The following is a 16,925-nucleotide window of genomic DNA, read 5'->3' on the forward strand; positions in this document are numbered from 1 at the left end:
TTTTGCAATGCCAGACATTGCAATGCGTGATTTTGAATTGGTATGTTCCCTTTTGACACCATTCCATTCATCTAGATGCGACCAGCTCTCTTGGGGCAATGCATTGGTGCTGTAGTAACCCGTATCTCTTCCACATTTATCCAAAGTTCGTTTTGAGATGGCAAATTACCTCCGTCTCCCGCCATCATATAGTATGGTCGTGGACGGCCCCGATGTATGCAAGCCGTGGGCAAGAAAATAGACGTCGTGTCGCGTCGTTGCAAGTGTTTGCGGGCTTGATATTGCTAAAATAGTTGACTCGAGAGTGGTGGAAATTGCCAACGGCCATACACGCTGAATACACCGGTTCTCGTCCGATCACCGAAGTTAAGCAGCATCGGGCCCGGATAGTACTTGGATGGGTGACCGCCTGGGAACACCGGGTGCCGTTGGCTTTCAATATTTTTTTTCCGAAACGAACGTATTTTGAGGCATTCTCTGATGTTTTAATTTTTTTTCAATAATTTATTTTGCAATGCCAGACATTGCATGCGTGATTTTGAATTGGTATGTTCCCTTTTGACACCATTCCATTTCATCTAGATGCGACCAGCTCTCTTGGGCAATGCATTGGTGCTGTAGTAACCCGTATCTCTTCCACATTTATCCAAAGTTCGTTTTGAGATGGCAATTACCTCCGTCTCCCGCCATCATATAGTATGGTCGTGGACGGCCCGATGTATGCAAGCCGTGGGCAAGAAAAATAGACGTCGTGTCGCGTCGTTGCAAGTGTTTGCGGGCCTTGATATTGCTAAAATAGTTGACTCGAGAGTGGTGGAAATTGCCAACGGCCATACCACGCTGAATACACCGGTTCTCGTCCGATCACCGAAGTTAAGCAGCATCGGGCCCGGATAGTACTTGGATGGGTGACCGCCTGGGAACACCGGGTGCCGTTGGCTTTCAATATTTTTTTTCCGAAACGAACGTATTTTGAGGCATTCTCTGATGTTTTAATTTTTTTCAAATAATTTATTTTGCAATGCCAGACATTGCATGCGTGATTTTGAATTGGTATGTTCCCTTTTGACACCATTCCATTTCATCTAGATGCGACCAGCTCTCTTGGGGCAATGCATTGGTGCTGTAGTAACCCGTATCTCTTCCACATTTATCCAAAGTTCGTTTTGAGATGGCAAATTACCTCCGTCTCCCGCCATCATATAGTATGGTCGTGGACGGCCCGATGTATGCAAGCCGTGAAGAAAATAGACGTCGTGTCGCGTCGTTGCAAGTGTTTGCGGGCTTGATATTGCTAAAATAGTTGACTCGAGAGTGGTGGAAATTGCCAACGGCCATACCACGCTGAATACACCGGTTCTCGTCCGATCACCGAAGTTAAGCAGCATCGGGCCCGGATAGTACTTGGATGGGTGACCGCCTGGGAACACCGGGTGCCGTTGGCTTTCAATATTTTTTTTCCGAAACGAACGTATTTTGAGGCATTCTCTGATGTTTTAAATTTTTTTCAAATAATTTATTTTGCAATGCCAGACATTGCATGCGTGATTTTGAATTGGTATGTTCCCTTTTGACACCATTCCATTTCATCTAGATGCGACCAGCTCTCTTGGGGCAATGCATTGGTGCTGTAGTAACCCGTATCTCTTCCACATTTATCCAAAGTTCGTTTTGAGATGGCAAATTACCTCCGTCTCCCGCCATCATATAGTATGGTCGTGGACGGCCCGATGTATGCAAGCCGTGGGCAAGAAAATAGACGTCGTGTCGCGTCGTTGCAAGTGTTTGCGGGCTTGATATTGCTAAAATAGTTGACTCGAGAGTGTTGGAAAATGCCAACGGCCAAACCACGCTGAATACACCGGTTCTCGTCCGATCACCGAAGTTAAGCAGCATCGGGCCCGGATAGTACTTGGATGGGTGACCGCCTGGGAACACCGGGTGCCGTTGGCTTTCAATATTTTTTTTCCGAAACGAACGTATTTTGAGGCATTCTCTGATGTTTTAAATTTTTTTCAAATAATTTATTTTGCAATGCCAGACATTGCATGCGTGATTTTGAATTGGTATGTTCCCTTTTGACACCATTCCATTTCATCTAGATGCGACCAGCTCTCTTGGGGCAATGCATTGGTGCTGTAGTAACCCGTATCTCTTCCACATTTATCCAAAGTTCGTTTTGAGATGGCAAATTACCTCCGTCTCCCGCCATCATATAGTATGGTCGTGGACGGCCCGATGTATGCAAGCCGTGGGCAAGAAAATAGACGTCGTGTCGCGTCGTTGCAAGTGTTTGCGGGCTTGATATTGCTAAAATAGTTGACTCGAGAGTGGTGGAAATTGCCAACGGCCATACCACGCTGAATACACCGGTTCTCGTCCGATCACCGAAGTTAAGCAGCATCGGGCCCGGATAGTACTTGGATGGGTGACCGCCTGGGAACACCGGGTGCCGTTGGCTTTCAATATTTTTTTTCCGAAACGAACGTATTTTGAGGCATTCTCTGATGTTTTTAATTTTTTTCAAATAATTTATTTTGCAATGCCAGACATTGCATGCGTGATTTTGAATTGGTATGTTCCCTTTTGACACCATTCCATTTCATCTAGATGCGACCAGCTCTCTTGGGGCAATGCATTGGTGCTGTAGTAACCCGTATCTCTTCCACATTTATCCAAAGTTCGTTTTGAGATGGCAAATTACCTCCGTCTCCCGCCATCATATAGTATGGTCGTGGACGGCCCGATGTATGCAAGCCGTGGGCAAGAAAATAGACGTCGTGTCGCGTCGTTGCAAGTGTTTGCGGGCTTGATATTGCTAAAATAGTTGACTCGAGAGTGTTGGAAAATGCCAACGGCCATACCACGCTGAATACACCGGTTCTCGTCCGATCACCGAAGTTAAGCAGCATCGGGCCCGGATAGTACTTGGATGGGTGACCGCCTGGGAACACCGGGTGCCGTTGGCTTTCAATATTTTTTTTCCGAAACGAACGTATTTTGAGGCATTCTCTGATGTTTTTAATTTTTTTCAAATAATTTATTTTGCAATGCCAGACATTGCATGCGTGATTTTGAATTGGTATGTTCCCTTTTGACACCATTCCATTTCATCTAGATGCGACCAGCTCTCTTGGGGCAATGCATTGGTGCTGTAGTAACCCGTATCTCTTCCACATTTATCCAAAGTTCGTTTTGAGATGGCAAATTACCTCCGTCTCCCGCCATCATATAGTATGGTCGTGGACGGCCCGATGTATGCAAGCCGTGGGCAAGAAAATAGACGTCGTGTCGCGTCGTTGCAAGTGTTTGCGGGCTTGATATTGCTAAAATAGTTGACTCGAGAGTGTTGGAAAATGCCAACGGCCATACCACGCTGAATACACCGGTTCTCGTCCGATCACCGAAGTTAAGCAGCATCGGGCCCGGATAGTACTTGGATGGGTGACCGCCTGGGAACACCGGGTGCCGTTGGCTTTCAATATTTTTTTTCCGAAACGAACGTATTTTGAGGCATTCTCTGATGTTTTTAATTTTTTTCAAATAATTTATTTTGCAATGCCAGACATTGCATGCGTGATTTTGAATTGGTATGTTCCCTTTTGACACCATTCCATTTCATCTAGATGCGACCAGCTCTCTTGGGGCAATGCATTGGTGCTGTAGTAACCCGGATCTCTTCCACATTTATCCAAAGTTCGTTTTGAGATGGCAAATTACCTCCGTCTCCCGCCATCATATAGTATGGTCGTGGACGGCCCGATGTATGCAAGCCGTGGGCAAGAAAATAGACGTCGTGTCGCGTCGTTGCAAGTGTTTGCGGGCTTGATATTGCTAAAATAGTTGACTCGAGAGTGTTGGAAAATGCCAACGGCCAAACCACGCTGAATACACCGGTTCTCGTCCGATCACCGAAGTTAAGCAGCATCGGGCCCGGATAGTACTTGGATGGGTGACCGCCTGGGAACACCGGGTGCCGTTGGCTTTCAATATTTTTTTTCCGAAACGAACGTATTTTGAGGCATTCTCTGATGTTTTAAATTTTTTTCAAATAATTTATTTTGCAATGCCAGACATTGCATGCGTGATTTTGAATTGGTATGTTCCCTTTTGACACCATTCCATTTCATCTAGATGCGACCAGCTCTCTTGGGGCAATGCATTGGTGCTGTAGTAACCCGTATCTCTTCCACATTTATCCAAAGTTCGTTTTGAGATGGCAAATTACCTCCGTCTCCCGCCATCATATAGTATGGTCGTGGACGGCCCGATGTATGCAAGCCGTGGGCAAGAAAATAGACGTCGTGTCGCGTCGTTGCAAGTGTTTGCGGGCTTGATATTGCTAAAATAGTTGACTCGAGAGTGGTGGAAATTGCCAACGGCCATACCACGCTGAATACACCGGTTCTCGTCCGATCACCGAAGTTAAGCAGCATCGGGCCCGGATAGTACTTGGATGGGTGACCGCCTGGGAACACCGGGTGCCGTTGGCTTTCAATATTTTTTTTCCGAAACGAACGTATTTTGAGGCATTCTCTGATGTTTTAAATTTTTTTCAAATAATTTATTTTGCAATGCCAGACATTGCATGCGTGATTTTGAATTGGTATGTTCCCTTTTGACACCATTCCATTTCATCTAGATGCGACCAGCTCTCTTGGGGCAATGCATTGGTGCTGTAGTAACCCGTATCTCTTCCACATTTATCCAAAGTTCGTTTTGAGATGGCAAATTACCTCCGTCTCCCGCCATCATATAGTATGGTCGTGGACGGCCCGATGTATGCAAGCCGTGGGCAAGAAAATAGACGTCGTGTCGCGTCGTTGCAAGTGTTTGCGGGCTTGATATTGCTAAAATAGTTGACTCGAGAGTGGTGGAAATTGCCAACGGCCATACCACGCTGAATACACCGGTTCTCGTCCGATCACCGAAGTTAAGCAGCATCGGGCCCGGATAGTACTTGGATGGGTGACCGCCTGGGAACACCGGGGTGCCGTTGGCTTTCAATATTTTTTTTCCGAAACGAACGTATTTTGAGGCATTCTCTGATGTTTTTAATTTTTTTCAAATAATTTATTTTGCAATGCCAGACATTGCATGCGTGATTTTGAATTGGTATGTTCCCTTTTGACACCATTCCATTTCATCTAGATGCGACCAGCTCTCTTGGGGCAATGCATTGGTGCTGTAGTAACCCGTATCTCTTCCACATTTATCCAAAGTTCGTTTTGAGATGGCAAATTACCTCCGTCTCCCGCCATCATATAGTATGGTCGTGGACGGCCCGATGTATGCAAGCCGTGGGCAAGAAAATAGACGTCGTGTCGCGTCGTTGCAAGTGTTTGCGGGCTTGATATTGCAAAAATAGTTGACTCGAGAATGGTGGAAATTGCCAACGGCCATACCACGCTGAATACACCGGTTCTCGTCCGATCACCGAAGTTAAGCAGCATCGGGCCCGGATAGTACTTGGATGGGTGACCGCCTGGGAACACCGGGTGCCGTTGGCTTTCAATATTTTTTTTCCGAAACGAACGTATTTTGAGGCATTCTCTGATGTTTTAAATTTTTTTCAAATAATTTATTTTGCAATGCCAGACATTGCATGCGTGATTTTGAATTGGTATGTTCCCTTTTGACACCATTCCATTTCATCTAGATGCGACCAGCTCTCTTGGGGCAATGCATTGGTGCTGTAGTAACCCGTATCTCTTCCACATTTATCCAAAGTTCGTTTTGAGATGGCAAATTACCTCCGTCTCCCGCCATCATATAGTATGGTCGTGGACGGCCCGATGTATGCAAGCCGTGGGCAAGAAAATAGACGTCGTGTCGCGTCGTTGCAAGTGTTTGCGGGCTTGATATTGCTAAAATAGTTGACTCGAGAGTGGTGGAAATTGCCAACGGCCATACCACGCTGAATACACCGGTTCTCGTCCGATCACCGAAGTTAAGCAGCATCGGGCCCGGATAGTACTTGGATGGGTGACCGCCTGGGAACACCGGGTGCCGTTGGCTTTCAATATTTTTTTTCCGAAACGAACGTATTTTGAGGCATTCTCTGATGTTTTTAATTTTTTTCAAATAATTTATTTTGCAATGCCAGACATTGCATGCGTGATTTTGAATTGGTATGTTCCCTTTTGACACCATTCCATTTCATCTAGATGCGACCAGCTCTCTTGGGGCAATGCATTGGTGCTGTAGTAACCCGTATCTCTTCCACATTTATCCAAAGTTCGTTTTGAGATGGCAAATTACCTCCGTCTCCCGCCATCATATAGTATGGTCGTGGACGGCCCGATGTATGCAAGCCGTGGGCAAGAAAATAGACGTCGTGTCGCGTCGTTGCAAGTGTTTGCGGGCTTGATATTGCAAAAATAGTTGACTCGAGAATGTTGGAAATTGCCAACGGCCATACCACGCTGAATACACCGGTTCTCGTCCGATCACCGAAGTTAAGCAGCATCGGGCCCGGATAGTACTTGGATGGGTGACCGCCTGGGAACACCGGGTGCCGTTGGCTTTCAATATTTTTTTTCCGAAACGAACGTATTTTGAGGCATTCTCTGATGTTTTAAATTTTTTTCAAATAATTTATTTTGCAATGCCAGACATTGCATGCGTGATTTTGAATTGGTATGTTCCCTTTTGACACCATTCCATTTCATCTAGATGCGACCAGCTCTCTTGGGGCAATGCATTGGTGCTGTAGTAACCCGTATCTCTTCCACATTTATCCAAAGTTCGTTTTGAGATGGCAAATTACCTCCGTCTCCCGCCATCATATAGTATGGTCGTGGACGGCCCGATGTATGCAAGCCGTGGGCAAGAAAATAGACGTCGTGTCGCGTCGTTGCAAGTGTTTGCGGGCTTGATATTGCTAAAATAGTTGACTCGAGAGTGGTGGAAATTGCCAACGGCCATACCACGCTGAATACACCGGTTCTCGTCCGATCACCGAAGTTAAGCAGCATCGGGCCCGGATAGTACTTGGATGGGTGACCGCCTGGGAACACCGGGTGCCGTTGGCTTTCAATATTTTTTTTCCGAAACGAACGTATTTTGAGGCATTCTCTGATGTTTTTAATTTTTTTCAAATAATTTATTTTGCAATGCCAGACATTGCATGCGTGATTTTGAATTGGTATGTTCCCTTTTGACACCATTCCATTTCATCTAGATGCGACCAGCTCTCTTGGGGCAATGCATTGGTGCTGTAGTAACCCGTATCTCTTCCACATTTATCCAAAGTTCGTTTTGAGATGGCAAATTACCTCCGTCTCCCGCCATCATATAGTATGGTCGTGGACGGCCCGATGTATGCAAGCCGTGGGCAAGAAAATAGACGTCGTGTCGCGTCGTTGCAAGTGTTTGCGGGCTTGATATTGCTAAAATAGTTGACTCGAGAGTGGTGAATTGCCAACGGCCATACCACGCTGAATACACCGGTTCTCGTCCGATCACCGAAGTTAAGCAGCATCGGGCCCGGATAGTACTTGGATGGGTGACCGCCTGGGAACACCGGGTGCCGTTGGCTTTCAATATTTTTTTTCCGAAACGAACGTATTTTGAGGCATTCTCTGATGTTTTTAATTTTTTTCAAATAATTTATTTTGCAATGCCAGACATTGCATGCGTGATTTTGAATTGGTATGTTCCCTTTTGACACCATTCCATTTCATCTAGATGCGACCAGCTCTCTTGGGGCAATGCATTGGTGCTGTAGTAACCCGTATCTCTTCCACATTTATCCAAAGTTCGTTTTGAGATGGCAAATTACCTCCGTCTCCCGCCATCATATAGTATGGTCGTGGACGGCCCGATGTATGCAAGCCGTGGGCAAGAAAATAGACGTCGTGTCGCGTCGTTGCAAGTGTTTGCGGGCTTGATATTGCTAAAATAGTTGACTCGAGAGTGTTGGAAAATGCCAACGGCCAAACCACGCTGAATACACCGGTTCTCGTCCGATCACCGAAGTTAAGCAGCATCGGGCCCGGATAGTACTTGGATGGGTGACCGCCTGGGAACACCGGGTGCCGTTGGCTTTCAATATTTTTTTTCCGAAACGAACGTATTTTGAGGCATTCTCTGATGTTTTAAATTTTTTTCAAATAATTTATTTTGCAATGCCAGACATTGCATGCGTGATTTTGAATTGGTATGTTCCCTTTTGACACCATTCCATTTCATCTAGATGCGACCAGCTCTCTTGGGGCAATGCATTGGTGCTGTAGTAACCCGTATCTCTTCCACATTTATCCAAAGTTCGTTTTGAGATGGCAAATTACCTCCGTCTCCCGCCATCATATAGTATGGTCGTGGACGGCCCGATGTATGCAAGCCGTGGGCAAGAAAATAGACGTCGTGTCGCGTCGTTGCAAGTGTTTGCGGGCTTGATATTGCTAAAATAGTTGACTCGAGAGTGGTGGAAATTGCCAACGGCCATACCACGCTGAATACACCGGTTCTCGTCCGATCACCGAAGTTAAGCAGCATCGGGCCCGGATAGTACTTGGATGGGTGACCGCCTGGGAACACCGGGTGCCGTTGGCTTTCAATATTTTTTTTCCGAAACGAACGTATTTTGAGGCATTCTCTGATGTTTTTAATTTTTTTCAAATAATTTATTTTGCAATGCCAGACATTGCATGCGTGATTTTGAATTGGTATGTTCCCTTTTGACACCATTCCATTTCATCTAGATGCGACCAGCTCTCTTGGGGCAATGCATTGGTGCTGTAGTAACCCGTATCTCTTCCACATTTATCCAAAGTTCGTTTTGAGATGGCAAATTACCTCCGTCTCCCGCCATCATATAGTATGGTCGTGGACGGCCCGATGTATGCAAGCCGTGGGCAAGAAAATAGACGTCGTGTCGCGTCGTTGCAAGTGTTTGCGGGCTTGATATTGCTAAAATAGTTGACTCGAGAGTGGTGGAAATTGCCAACGGCCATACCACGCTGAATACACCGGTTCTCGTCCGATCACCGAAGTTAAGCAGCATCGGGCCCGGATAGTACTTGGATGGGTGACCGCCTGGGAACACCGGGTGCCGTTGGCTTTCAATATTTTTTTTCCGAAACGAACGTATTTTGAGGCATTCTCTGATGTTTTAAATTTTTTTCAAATAATTTATTTTGCAATGCCAGACATTGCATGCGTGATTTTGAATTGGTATGTTCCCTTTTGACACCATTCCATTTCATCTAGATGCGACCAGCTCTCTTGGGGCAATGCATTGGTGCTGTAGTAACCCGTATCTCTTCCACATTTATCCAAAGTTCGTTTTGAGATGGCAAATTACCTCCGTCTCCCGCCATCATATAGTATGGTCGTGGACGGCCCGATGTATGCAAGCCGTGGGCAAGAAAATAGACGTCGTGTCGCGTCGTTGCAAGTGTTTGCGGGCTTGATATTGCTAAAATAGTTGACTCGAGAGTGGTGGAAATTGCCAACGGCCATACCACGCTGAATACACCGGTTCTCGTCCGATCACCGAAGTTAAGCAGCATCGGGCCCGGATAGTACTTGGATGGGTGACCGCCTGGGAACACCGGGTGCCGTTGGCTTTCAATATTTTTTTTCCGAAACGAACGTATTTTGAGGCATTCTCTGATGTTTTTAATTTTTTTCAAATAATTTATTTTGCAATGCCAGACATTGCATGCGTGATTTTGAATTGGTATGTTCCCTTTTGACACCATTCCATTTCATCTAGATGCGACCAGCTCTCTTGGGGCAATGCATTGGTGCTGTAGTAACCCGTATCTCTTCCACATTTATCCAAAGTTCGTTTTGAGATGGCAAATTACCTCCGTCTCCCGCCATCATATAGTATGGTCGTGGACGGCCCGATGTATGCAAGCCGTGGGCAAGAAAATAGACGTCGTGTCGCGTCGTTGCAAGTGTTTGCGGGCTTGATATTGCTAAAATAGTTGACTCGAGAGTGGTGGAAATTGCCAACGGCCATACCACGCTGAATACACCGGTTCTCGTCCGATCACCGAAGTTAAGCAGCATCGGGCCCGGATAGTACTTGGATGGGTGACCGCCTGGGAACACCGGGTGCCGTTGGCTTTCAATATTTTTTTTCCGAAACGAACGTATTTTGAGGCATTCTCTGATGTTTTTAATTTTTTTCAAATAATTTATTTTGCAATGCCAGACATTGCATGCGTGATTTTGAATTGGTATGTTCCCTTTTGACACCATTCCATTTCATCTAGATGCGACCAGCTCTCTTGGGGCAATGCATTGGTGCTGTAGTAACCCGTATCTCTTCCACATTTATCCAAAGTTCGTTTTGAGATGGCAAATTACCTCCGTCTCCCGCCATCATATAGTATGGTCGTGGACGGCCCGATGTATGCAAGCCGTGGGCAAGAAAATAGACGTCGTGTCGCGTCGTTGCAAGTGTTTGCGGGCTTGATATTGCTAGAATAGTTGACTCGAGAGTGGTGGAAATTGCCAACGGCCGTGAGGACGTGTCTGTGTTCCGGTTCTGTGTGTGCGTTTCCCCGGCGTTCGAGGCTTCGATCGCCGGGAGGGGTGAAACTCGCTACCTCCCCTAGTGCTTGTGGCGGAGAAGTTTTTTTTGTGGTGGAGTTTTCCCCTTTTTTCTTTATCAGGCCTGTTAGGGCTTGAGGTGCGTGATTGGTTCTTTTCTTTCCTTGTTAAGGTAGTAAATTAGAATGCCTTACGATAGGAAGGCCACGCTAATTATAAGTCTCAATGAATTAAAAGAAAGCGCTACGGCCCTAGAGGTCCATCGATTCATCGGTGTCGAGCTCGGGCTAAAATTGGAAGATTTGGTGGCTATTCAGTTTGGAATTACTAGGAAAATAGTTTATGTTAAGGTGATAAATGAAGAATTAGTGGAAAAAATTTTGCGGTCGAAAGGGGGGCCCATCGACTTTCCTTCAGAAGCCGATAAGCGGGGAACGGCGACCTTGGAGTCGGCCTCTAGCAGGGCAACCTTTGTTAAGGTGGTCTCACTCCCGCCTGAAGTCCCCAGATTTGAGGTGGAAATGGCCCTCGGAAAATACGGCAAGGTGGTCTCCCACACGGACAACCAGTGGATTGGGCAGGGTCTGTACAAAATCAGTACAGGTACCCGAACAGTCAAGATGTACATTAAGAGCCCCATACCATCATATATCCCTATCGCCGGGTTTAGAGCTGTAATACACTACGACGGGCAAAAGCAAACCTGTTCCAGGTGTGGGAGTGAGGAGCACCTTAGAGTCAAATGCACAATGATGAAGACGAGTACGGCTTATGCGGATGCATTGCGGGGAAAGAAGTCAAACACGGAGGAGGAAATTCCGCTGGTGCCAATTCCGGAGGAAGATAATGCTACTGATGCAATCGGGGAGAATACAGGGGCAGAGGATTCTTTAGAAGGTGAAAAGCGGCGAGGAACTACGCGAGCCCCCCCGACCAGCGAAGATGATGACTCGGGCAGTGACGGACCGGCAGAGGCCAACGGAATCGGGCGTAAGCGGAGGAAGGGGTCAAGGAACAGGGGGCGGGGTAAAAGGATTTCGACTTCCGTTACCCTTAGCAATTTAATGGAGGCCACCGGCGCGGAAGGGGAAGTTTGCAACGGGGAACGAGGGGAGAGGGGGAACAGCGAGGCCGGGACTAAGGAGATGGACATTCAGGAGGAGGGGCGAGAAGGAAGTGTGGAAATGCTGGCAGACAAGCTGAGCAATAAAAAAATGGAATGGTTGGTGGGGCATAGTGAATCGGAGCCGGGTCGGGGGAGAGAGAGTGGGGGCAGCCGGGCCTCCGTTGACGCCCCGGGAGGGGAAGTGGCCCCGGGGCTGATTGGCGCGGTGGCGTCGAATGGGGGGGTGGTGGCGGTTTTGGCGGGCGGGACCAGGCAGAAAGAAGGTGAAATGGCAGTGGACCACGGACTGCAGGGGGCGGAGGCTGAAGCGAGCGGTGACTTCACAGTGGTCGACCGGCGGGCCAGGAGGGTAAAGGAAATCGGAAAGAAGAAAGAGGTGTTGCGCGGCAGCGTCACTGCGGGTGAGCATGGAGAAGAGGCTCGGGGCAGCGCCAGTGAGAGCAGTGTTGCGGACGACCTTGAGGAGAGCACCAGCCGATTCTGGAGGGGGTGCAAAAAGGTGGCGGCGGAGCAAAAGCGGACAAAATGGCCTAGCGGCGACTGCGGCAGTGCTGGACCACGTCCGGCATTGGAGGACTGGGCCGAAAAGTTTGCGTATGTTAAAGAAGGTAAATTTAAAATCACGAATAGGGAATCGAATAATTTGGAAACGGAAAAGCCGCTTTCACCTAAAGCAAATATATAGATTGGAATACCTCCCTACCGAATATCCTTTGAACACCGAAATGGACACAAAACTAAAAATAGGCACGCTAAATGTGTGTGGGATCAGAAGCAAGGAAAGGATAGAAAGAGTTTTTGACCTTTTTCAAAAAGAAGGTCTGGACATCCTTTTGTTGCAAGAGGTCACGGGAAGCGCATATTGGGACTCAGGGCCTGCGCAGATATATATGAATACTATAGAACAGGAAAGAGGCACCGCCATATTGTTAAAAAAAAGCATTATCCCACAAAAGATTACAATGTTACCATCTGGGAGGGCGATGGCCATGTACGTACTCGGAATAAAGATAATCAATGTGTACGGCCCGGCCGGCACTAGGAAATTACAGGAAAGGAGGGAATTCTACACGAGGGACCTCCTCCCCCTTTTGAACGGGTTTCAAGGAATGGCACTCCTAGGCGGGGATTTTAATGCAATAATAGACGAAAAAGACAGCCAAAATAACCGAGAAGGATCAGGGAAATACCCAATATGCGGCCCCCTTAAAGCAATTATAAATAACCTCAGGGCAGTTGACGTAGTAAAACTATCCAACGGCAATGACATCCTCCCGTACACCATTTACGGGGAAAACTGGGCAACCCGGCAGGACCGTTTCTATGCATCCCTCGATATGAAGACCCGTATATCGTCCTATTCGGTGCTTCCAGTAACATGCTCCGATCACTGCGCGGTCCTGATCTCCGTCAAAGGACCCCCGAACAGAACGGGGCCAAAGGCAAGGGCAAAGGAATGGAGGTTGAATACTGAGCTGTTTCACGAACAAGACACCAAAGAAATACTGAGGGAGAACATCCAACTGTGGGTAAAAAAGTGGAGTGGAATGGACCCAATTAAAAGATGGGAGATGACGAAAGTCCATATTAGAAGGCTCTTTGCACATTTGCAAAGAATAAGAGCGGAAGAAACAAGAGAAACCATGCTCTTTTATAGGGAAGCGCTCCAAGAAAGTTTAAAATCTAGGAATAAGGGAAGGAGCAACTGGGAAGAAACTAAAGAACTGAAGAGGAAAATTTTTAGTATTGAACAGCAAAGGGCAAAAATACAATCTTGGCAAAAAAGCAAACTATCCCTGCCAGAGGAAGAGGCCTCTGTTTATTACCTGGGGAGAAGATTAAAGGAGTGCAGAAATAATATATTAAACAACGGAATATTTAATGAAAACGGAAGTAGAATAGAGGAGGAAAGTGAAATGATAGACCATGTATACAACCACTTTGTGGCTCTCCTGTCAGGAAATAACACCACACGAAAGGGTAAGTCACCAGACTCCACGCCACTCCCGACACTCCCAGTGGAAATGGCAGAGAGAATGGCGGAAATATACACGAGAGAGGAGTGTGAGGACGCCCTGAGATGGCTCCCCAAGGGGAGGTCTCCTGGTCCCGACGGAATTCCTTACGAATTCTATGAAGAATTTTGGAAAGATCTGAAAGATATACTGATTCCAGCATTTGAGTCCATTTTCAAAAAAAATATTCTCGCCAAGACCCAAAGTGAGGGAAAAATAGTACTCGTACCGAAAAAGAAAGAACCGAGAGTAATAAATGACTACAGACCTATCACACTCCTGAATGCCGATTATAAAATAATGGCGAAAATCGTGAAAACTAGGCTGAGTGAAGGCCTAGCGACGATAATCGGCCCTGACGAACACATAGTAGGGCAGGGAAAAAATATAATATCAGCACTGACGACCATCAGGGACGTGATAGCGAGCCACGATCATAGGCGGGACGAAGGTCTCAAACTAATAGCGGTTGATCTGGACAAGGCATTTGATAGAGTGGAAGTCTATCACGTACTTGACACCTTGAAAGAGATGGGCTTCCCGGAAATATTCTTGGAAAATATTAAAATGTTCACGAAAAACATCAGTTCAAGAGTAAAATTGAGCGCGGGGGTAGAAACAAGGCCGTTTCCTGTAACAAGATCCATTAGACAAGGATGTCCACTATCAATGATTCTCTTTTCAGTAACACTGGAGCCCCTATTACACCGTCTCCGCAGGATTCTGAAAGGTATCCCTGTGGGGAACGAAAAAATAACCGCGGTAGCGTACGCGGACGATATAACGATCTTCGCCAAAGACCAAACGGAGGTTGACATAATCGAGAAATCGCTAAAAGAATATGAAAACGAAAGCGGTCAAAAGGTGAATGTGGAAAAAACGAAGGCCATGCTAATAAAAGACGTCGACTTCACTGGTACTGGTAAATGGAAAGAGGTAACTTCAGTAGACATCCTCGGAATACCATGGAGAAGAACGTTGACGGACACAACTATCGCAGCATGGGAAAAGACAACGTCAACGATCAAAGGAACTATTGCACAATTGAGAGATAGAAACCTCAATATTTACCAGAAAGTCCTTGCGATCAATGCATTAATATATTCCAAGGCCTGGTTCACTGCACAAATCTTTCCGTTGCCAGATAAAAATGGGGCCGTAATGACCAAAATAGCAATGCAATATCTGTGGAGTGGGCAACTGCTAAGGGTGGCAAAGAGCCAGACCTGTCTCCCCAAGGGCAAAGGAGGCCTAGGGATGATTGATGTGCGGGACAAGGCCATTGCCCTCTACGCAAAAACAGTAATTAACACCTTAACTGGCGACTGTCAACAGTCAAAACATCTATTAAAGGTGGCATTGGATGCACCTAGGCAAGATAGAATTATGACAAAAACTATCAGGACAGTTAAAGACATAGTAGAAAAGATGTCGAGAGAAACGAGAGCAACCACAAAGTCCATCTACAGAATACTGAGAAACGACGACTATTGTCAAATCAATATAGAAAAACACATCGTATCAGTAAACTGGAAGAGAGTCTGGAGAAATATCAACAAAAACAGCATGAACTTAAGGACAAAGAGCGCCTTTTTTCTATTTGCTAACTACATAGTAACAACCCAACAAATCAAAAAAAACCTAAAGCTGTCCGGGAACAACGAATGCGAACACTGCGATGCAGCCGACACGCAAGACCACAGGGTGTTTGAATGCAACATATCAAGACAAAGATGGGGCCTAATAAAAAAAGCTTTTAGAGTATTCAATACATTCGGAGAAAAGAATATAGGTAATAGGAATATAATGCTAATGGACTTCAACCTCTTCCCCAGCGGAAAAATGGAAATTATGTGCTGGCTAATAGGACAACATCTACTGACGGTAAACAAGTGGGTGGAAATAGATATGGGAACTTGGTGGGAGAACGTTAAAAAAGAAAGTAAGAACTTAGAAAAACGGCTACAACCATATTGGAAAATAGTAGAACAACTGGTCACAGAAGAAGGCACGGTGGAAAGTCCGGGGTAAAAAAAGAGGGAATGTTATTGAAGTAATGTATCGACGTATATGGGAAGTAATATAATACTCATAAATGTACCAAACAAAAAAAAAAAAATTTTAAATGTAAATATAATGTCCTAAAGTAAATGTAATAAATATACCCATATATGTGTATTTATAAATAAATAGGAATAAAGTTTTACTGCTTACCAAAGCCTAGTTTGGGCAGTAAGATTTTGAACTGCTTTCAAAGGATGTAACTGCCTGTGTGCCATTGTAACATTTTGATGTAAAATGTAAAAAACTATTATTTTCCATTATTTAAAAAAAAAAAAACAATTAATGTATTATTCTATTGACTGTAAAGCACACAACCATGTAATGCAATGTTGGGCCTAGTGCCCTAGAAATAAAGTTATAAAAAAAAAAATACCACGCTGAATACACCGGTTCTCGTCCGATCACCGAAGTTAAGCAGCATCGGGCCCGGATAGTACTTGGATGGGTGACCGCCTGGGAACACCGGGTGCCGTTGGCTTTCAATATTTTTTTTCCGAAACGAACGTATTTTGAGGCATTCTCTGATGTTTTAAATTTTTTTCAAATAATTTATTTTGCAATGCCAGACATTGCATGCGTGATTTTGAATTGGTATGTTCCCTTTTGACACCATTCCATTTCATCTAGATGCGACCAGCTCACTTGGGGCAATGCATTGGTGCTGTAGTAACCCGTATCTCTTCCACATTTATCCAAAGTTCGTTTTGAGATGGCAAATTACCTCCGTCTCCCGCCATCATATAGTATGGTCGTGGACGGCCCGATGTATGCAAGCCGTGGGCAAGAAAATAGACGTCGTGTCGCGTCGTTGCAAGTGTTTGCGGGCTTGATATTGCTAAAATAGTTGACTCGAGAGTGGTGGAAATTGCCAACGGCCATACCACGCTGAATACACCGGTTCTCGTCCGATCACCGAAGTTAAGCAGCATCGGGCCCGGATAGTACTTGGATGGGTGACCGCCTGGGAACACCGGGTGCCGTTGGCTTTCAATTTTTTTTTCCGAAACGAACGTATTTTGAGGCATTCTCTGATGTTTTAAATTTTTTTCAAATAATTTATTTTGCAATGCCAGACATTGCATGCGTGATTTTGAATTGGTATGTTCCCTTTTGACACCATTCCATTTCATCTAGATGCGACCAGCTCTCTTGGGGCAATGCATTGGTGCTGTAGTAACCCGTATCTCTTCCACATTTATCCAAAGTTCGTT

General features: G+C 45.8%; 21 non-coding genes and 1 pseudogene across 21 annotated transcripts; all 22 read left to right on the plus strand.

The window, feature by feature from the left end:
- The first annotated feature begins 316 nt into the window (after positions 1-316).
- On the plus strand, positions 317-434 carry LOC139699147 (5S ribosomal RNA). Its single transcript, XR_011703072.1, has one exon. It is a non-coding gene; the product is annotated as a 5S ribosomal RNA (ribosomal RNA).
- Positions 435-822: 388 nt separating this feature from the next.
- Positions 823-941, plus strand: LOC139699126 (5S ribosomal RNA). Its single transcript, XR_011703052.1, has one exon. It is a non-coding gene; the product is annotated as a 5S ribosomal RNA (ribosomal RNA).
- A 385-nt stretch (positions 942-1,326) lies between these two features.
- LOC139699303 (5S ribosomal RNA) lies at positions 1,327-1,445 on the plus strand. Its single transcript, XR_011703192.1, has one exon. It is a non-coding gene; the product is annotated as a 5S ribosomal RNA (ribosomal RNA).
- Positions 1,446-1,834: 389 nt separating this feature from the next.
- On the plus strand, positions 1,835-1,953 carry LOC139699653 (5S ribosomal RNA). The gene has a single exon (XR_011703522.1). It is a non-coding gene; the product is annotated as a 5S ribosomal RNA (ribosomal RNA).
- Positions 1,954-2,342: 389 nt separating this feature from the next.
- Positions 2,343-2,461, plus strand: LOC139699420 (5S ribosomal RNA). The gene has a single exon (XR_011703303.1). It is a non-coding gene; the product is annotated as a 5S ribosomal RNA (ribosomal RNA).
- A 389-nt stretch (positions 2,462-2,850) lies between these two features.
- LOC139699540 (5S ribosomal RNA) lies at positions 2,851-2,969 on the plus strand. The gene has a single exon (XR_011703415.1). It is a non-coding gene; the product is annotated as a 5S ribosomal RNA (ribosomal RNA).
- A 389-nt stretch (positions 2,970-3,358) lies between these two features.
- LOC139699658 (5S ribosomal RNA) lies at positions 3,359-3,477 on the plus strand. Its single transcript, XR_011703526.1, has one exon. It is a non-coding gene; the product is annotated as a 5S ribosomal RNA (ribosomal RNA).
- Positions 3,478-3,866: 389 nt separating this feature from the next.
- Positions 3,867-3,985, plus strand: LOC139699654 (5S ribosomal RNA). Its single transcript, XR_011703523.1, has one exon. It is a non-coding gene; the product is annotated as a 5S ribosomal RNA (ribosomal RNA).
- A 389-nt stretch (positions 3,986-4,374) lies between these two features.
- On the plus strand, positions 4,375-4,493 carry LOC139699185 (5S ribosomal RNA). Its single transcript, XR_011703085.1, has one exon. It is a non-coding gene; the product is annotated as a 5S ribosomal RNA (ribosomal RNA).
- A 389-nt stretch (positions 4,494-4,882) lies between these two features.
- LOC139699709 (5S ribosomal RNA) lies at positions 4,883-5,002 on the plus strand. Its single transcript, XR_011703575.1, has one exon. It is a non-coding gene; the product is annotated as a 5S ribosomal RNA (ribosomal RNA).
- A 389-nt stretch (positions 5,003-5,391) lies between these two features.
- Positions 5,392-5,510, plus strand: LOC139699203 (5S ribosomal RNA). The gene has a single exon (XR_011703098.1). It is a non-coding gene; the product is annotated as a 5S ribosomal RNA (ribosomal RNA).
- A 389-nt stretch (positions 5,511-5,899) lies between these two features.
- Positions 5,900-6,018, plus strand: LOC139699215 (5S ribosomal RNA). The gene has a single exon (XR_011703109.1). It is a non-coding gene; the product is annotated as a 5S ribosomal RNA (ribosomal RNA).
- A 389-nt stretch (positions 6,019-6,407) lies between these two features.
- On the plus strand, positions 6,408-6,526 carry LOC139699227 (5S ribosomal RNA). The gene has a single exon (XR_011703120.1). It is a non-coding gene; the product is annotated as a 5S ribosomal RNA (ribosomal RNA).
- Positions 6,527-6,915: 389 nt separating this feature from the next.
- LOC139699239 (5S ribosomal RNA) lies at positions 6,916-7,034 on the plus strand. Its single transcript, XR_011703131.1, has one exon. It is a non-coding gene; the product is annotated as a 5S ribosomal RNA (ribosomal RNA).
- Positions 7,035-7,421: 387 nt separating this feature from the next.
- On the plus strand, positions 7,422-7,540 carry LOC139699250 (5S ribosomal RNA). The gene has a single exon (XR_011703142.1). It is a non-coding gene; the product is annotated as a 5S ribosomal RNA (ribosomal RNA).
- Positions 7,541-7,929: 389 nt separating this feature from the next.
- Positions 7,930-8,048, plus strand: LOC139699655 (5S ribosomal RNA). Its single transcript, XR_011703524.1, has one exon. It is a non-coding gene; the product is annotated as a 5S ribosomal RNA (ribosomal RNA).
- A 389-nt stretch (positions 8,049-8,437) lies between these two features.
- Positions 8,438-8,556, plus strand: LOC139699262 (5S ribosomal RNA). Its single transcript, XR_011703153.1, has one exon. It is a non-coding gene; the product is annotated as a 5S ribosomal RNA (ribosomal RNA).
- A 389-nt stretch (positions 8,557-8,945) lies between these two features.
- Positions 8,946-9,064, plus strand: LOC139699274 (5S ribosomal RNA). Its single transcript, XR_011703164.1, has one exon. It is a non-coding gene; the product is annotated as a 5S ribosomal RNA (ribosomal RNA).
- Positions 9,065-9,453: 389 nt separating this feature from the next.
- LOC139699285 (5S ribosomal RNA) lies at positions 9,454-9,572 on the plus strand. The gene has a single exon (XR_011703175.1). It is a non-coding gene; the product is annotated as a 5S ribosomal RNA (ribosomal RNA).
- A 389-nt stretch (positions 9,573-9,961) lies between these two features.
- LOC139699297 (5S ribosomal RNA) lies at positions 9,962-10,080 on the plus strand. Its single transcript, XR_011703186.1, has one exon. It is a non-coding gene; the product is annotated as a 5S ribosomal RNA (ribosomal RNA).
- A 6,003-nt stretch (positions 10,081-16,083) lies between these two features.
- LOC139699160 (5S ribosomal RNA) lies at positions 16,084-16,182 on the plus strand (annotated as a pseudogene).
- A 399-nt stretch (positions 16,183-16,581) lies between these two features.
- Positions 16,582-16,700, plus strand: LOC139699309 (5S ribosomal RNA). Its single transcript, XR_011703198.1, has one exon. It is a non-coding gene; the product is annotated as a 5S ribosomal RNA (ribosomal RNA).
- Positions 16,701-16,925: the final 225 nt, after the last annotated feature.

This window comes from Hetaerina americana, unplaced genomic scaffold (genome assembly GCF_022747635.1).
Source record: "Hetaerina americana unplaced genomic scaffold, ioHetAmer1.1.p SCAF_9, whole genome shotgun sequence".
Classification (NCBI taxonomy): domain Eukaryota; kingdom Metazoa; phylum Arthropoda; class Insecta; order Odonata; family Calopterygidae; genus Hetaerina; species Hetaerina americana.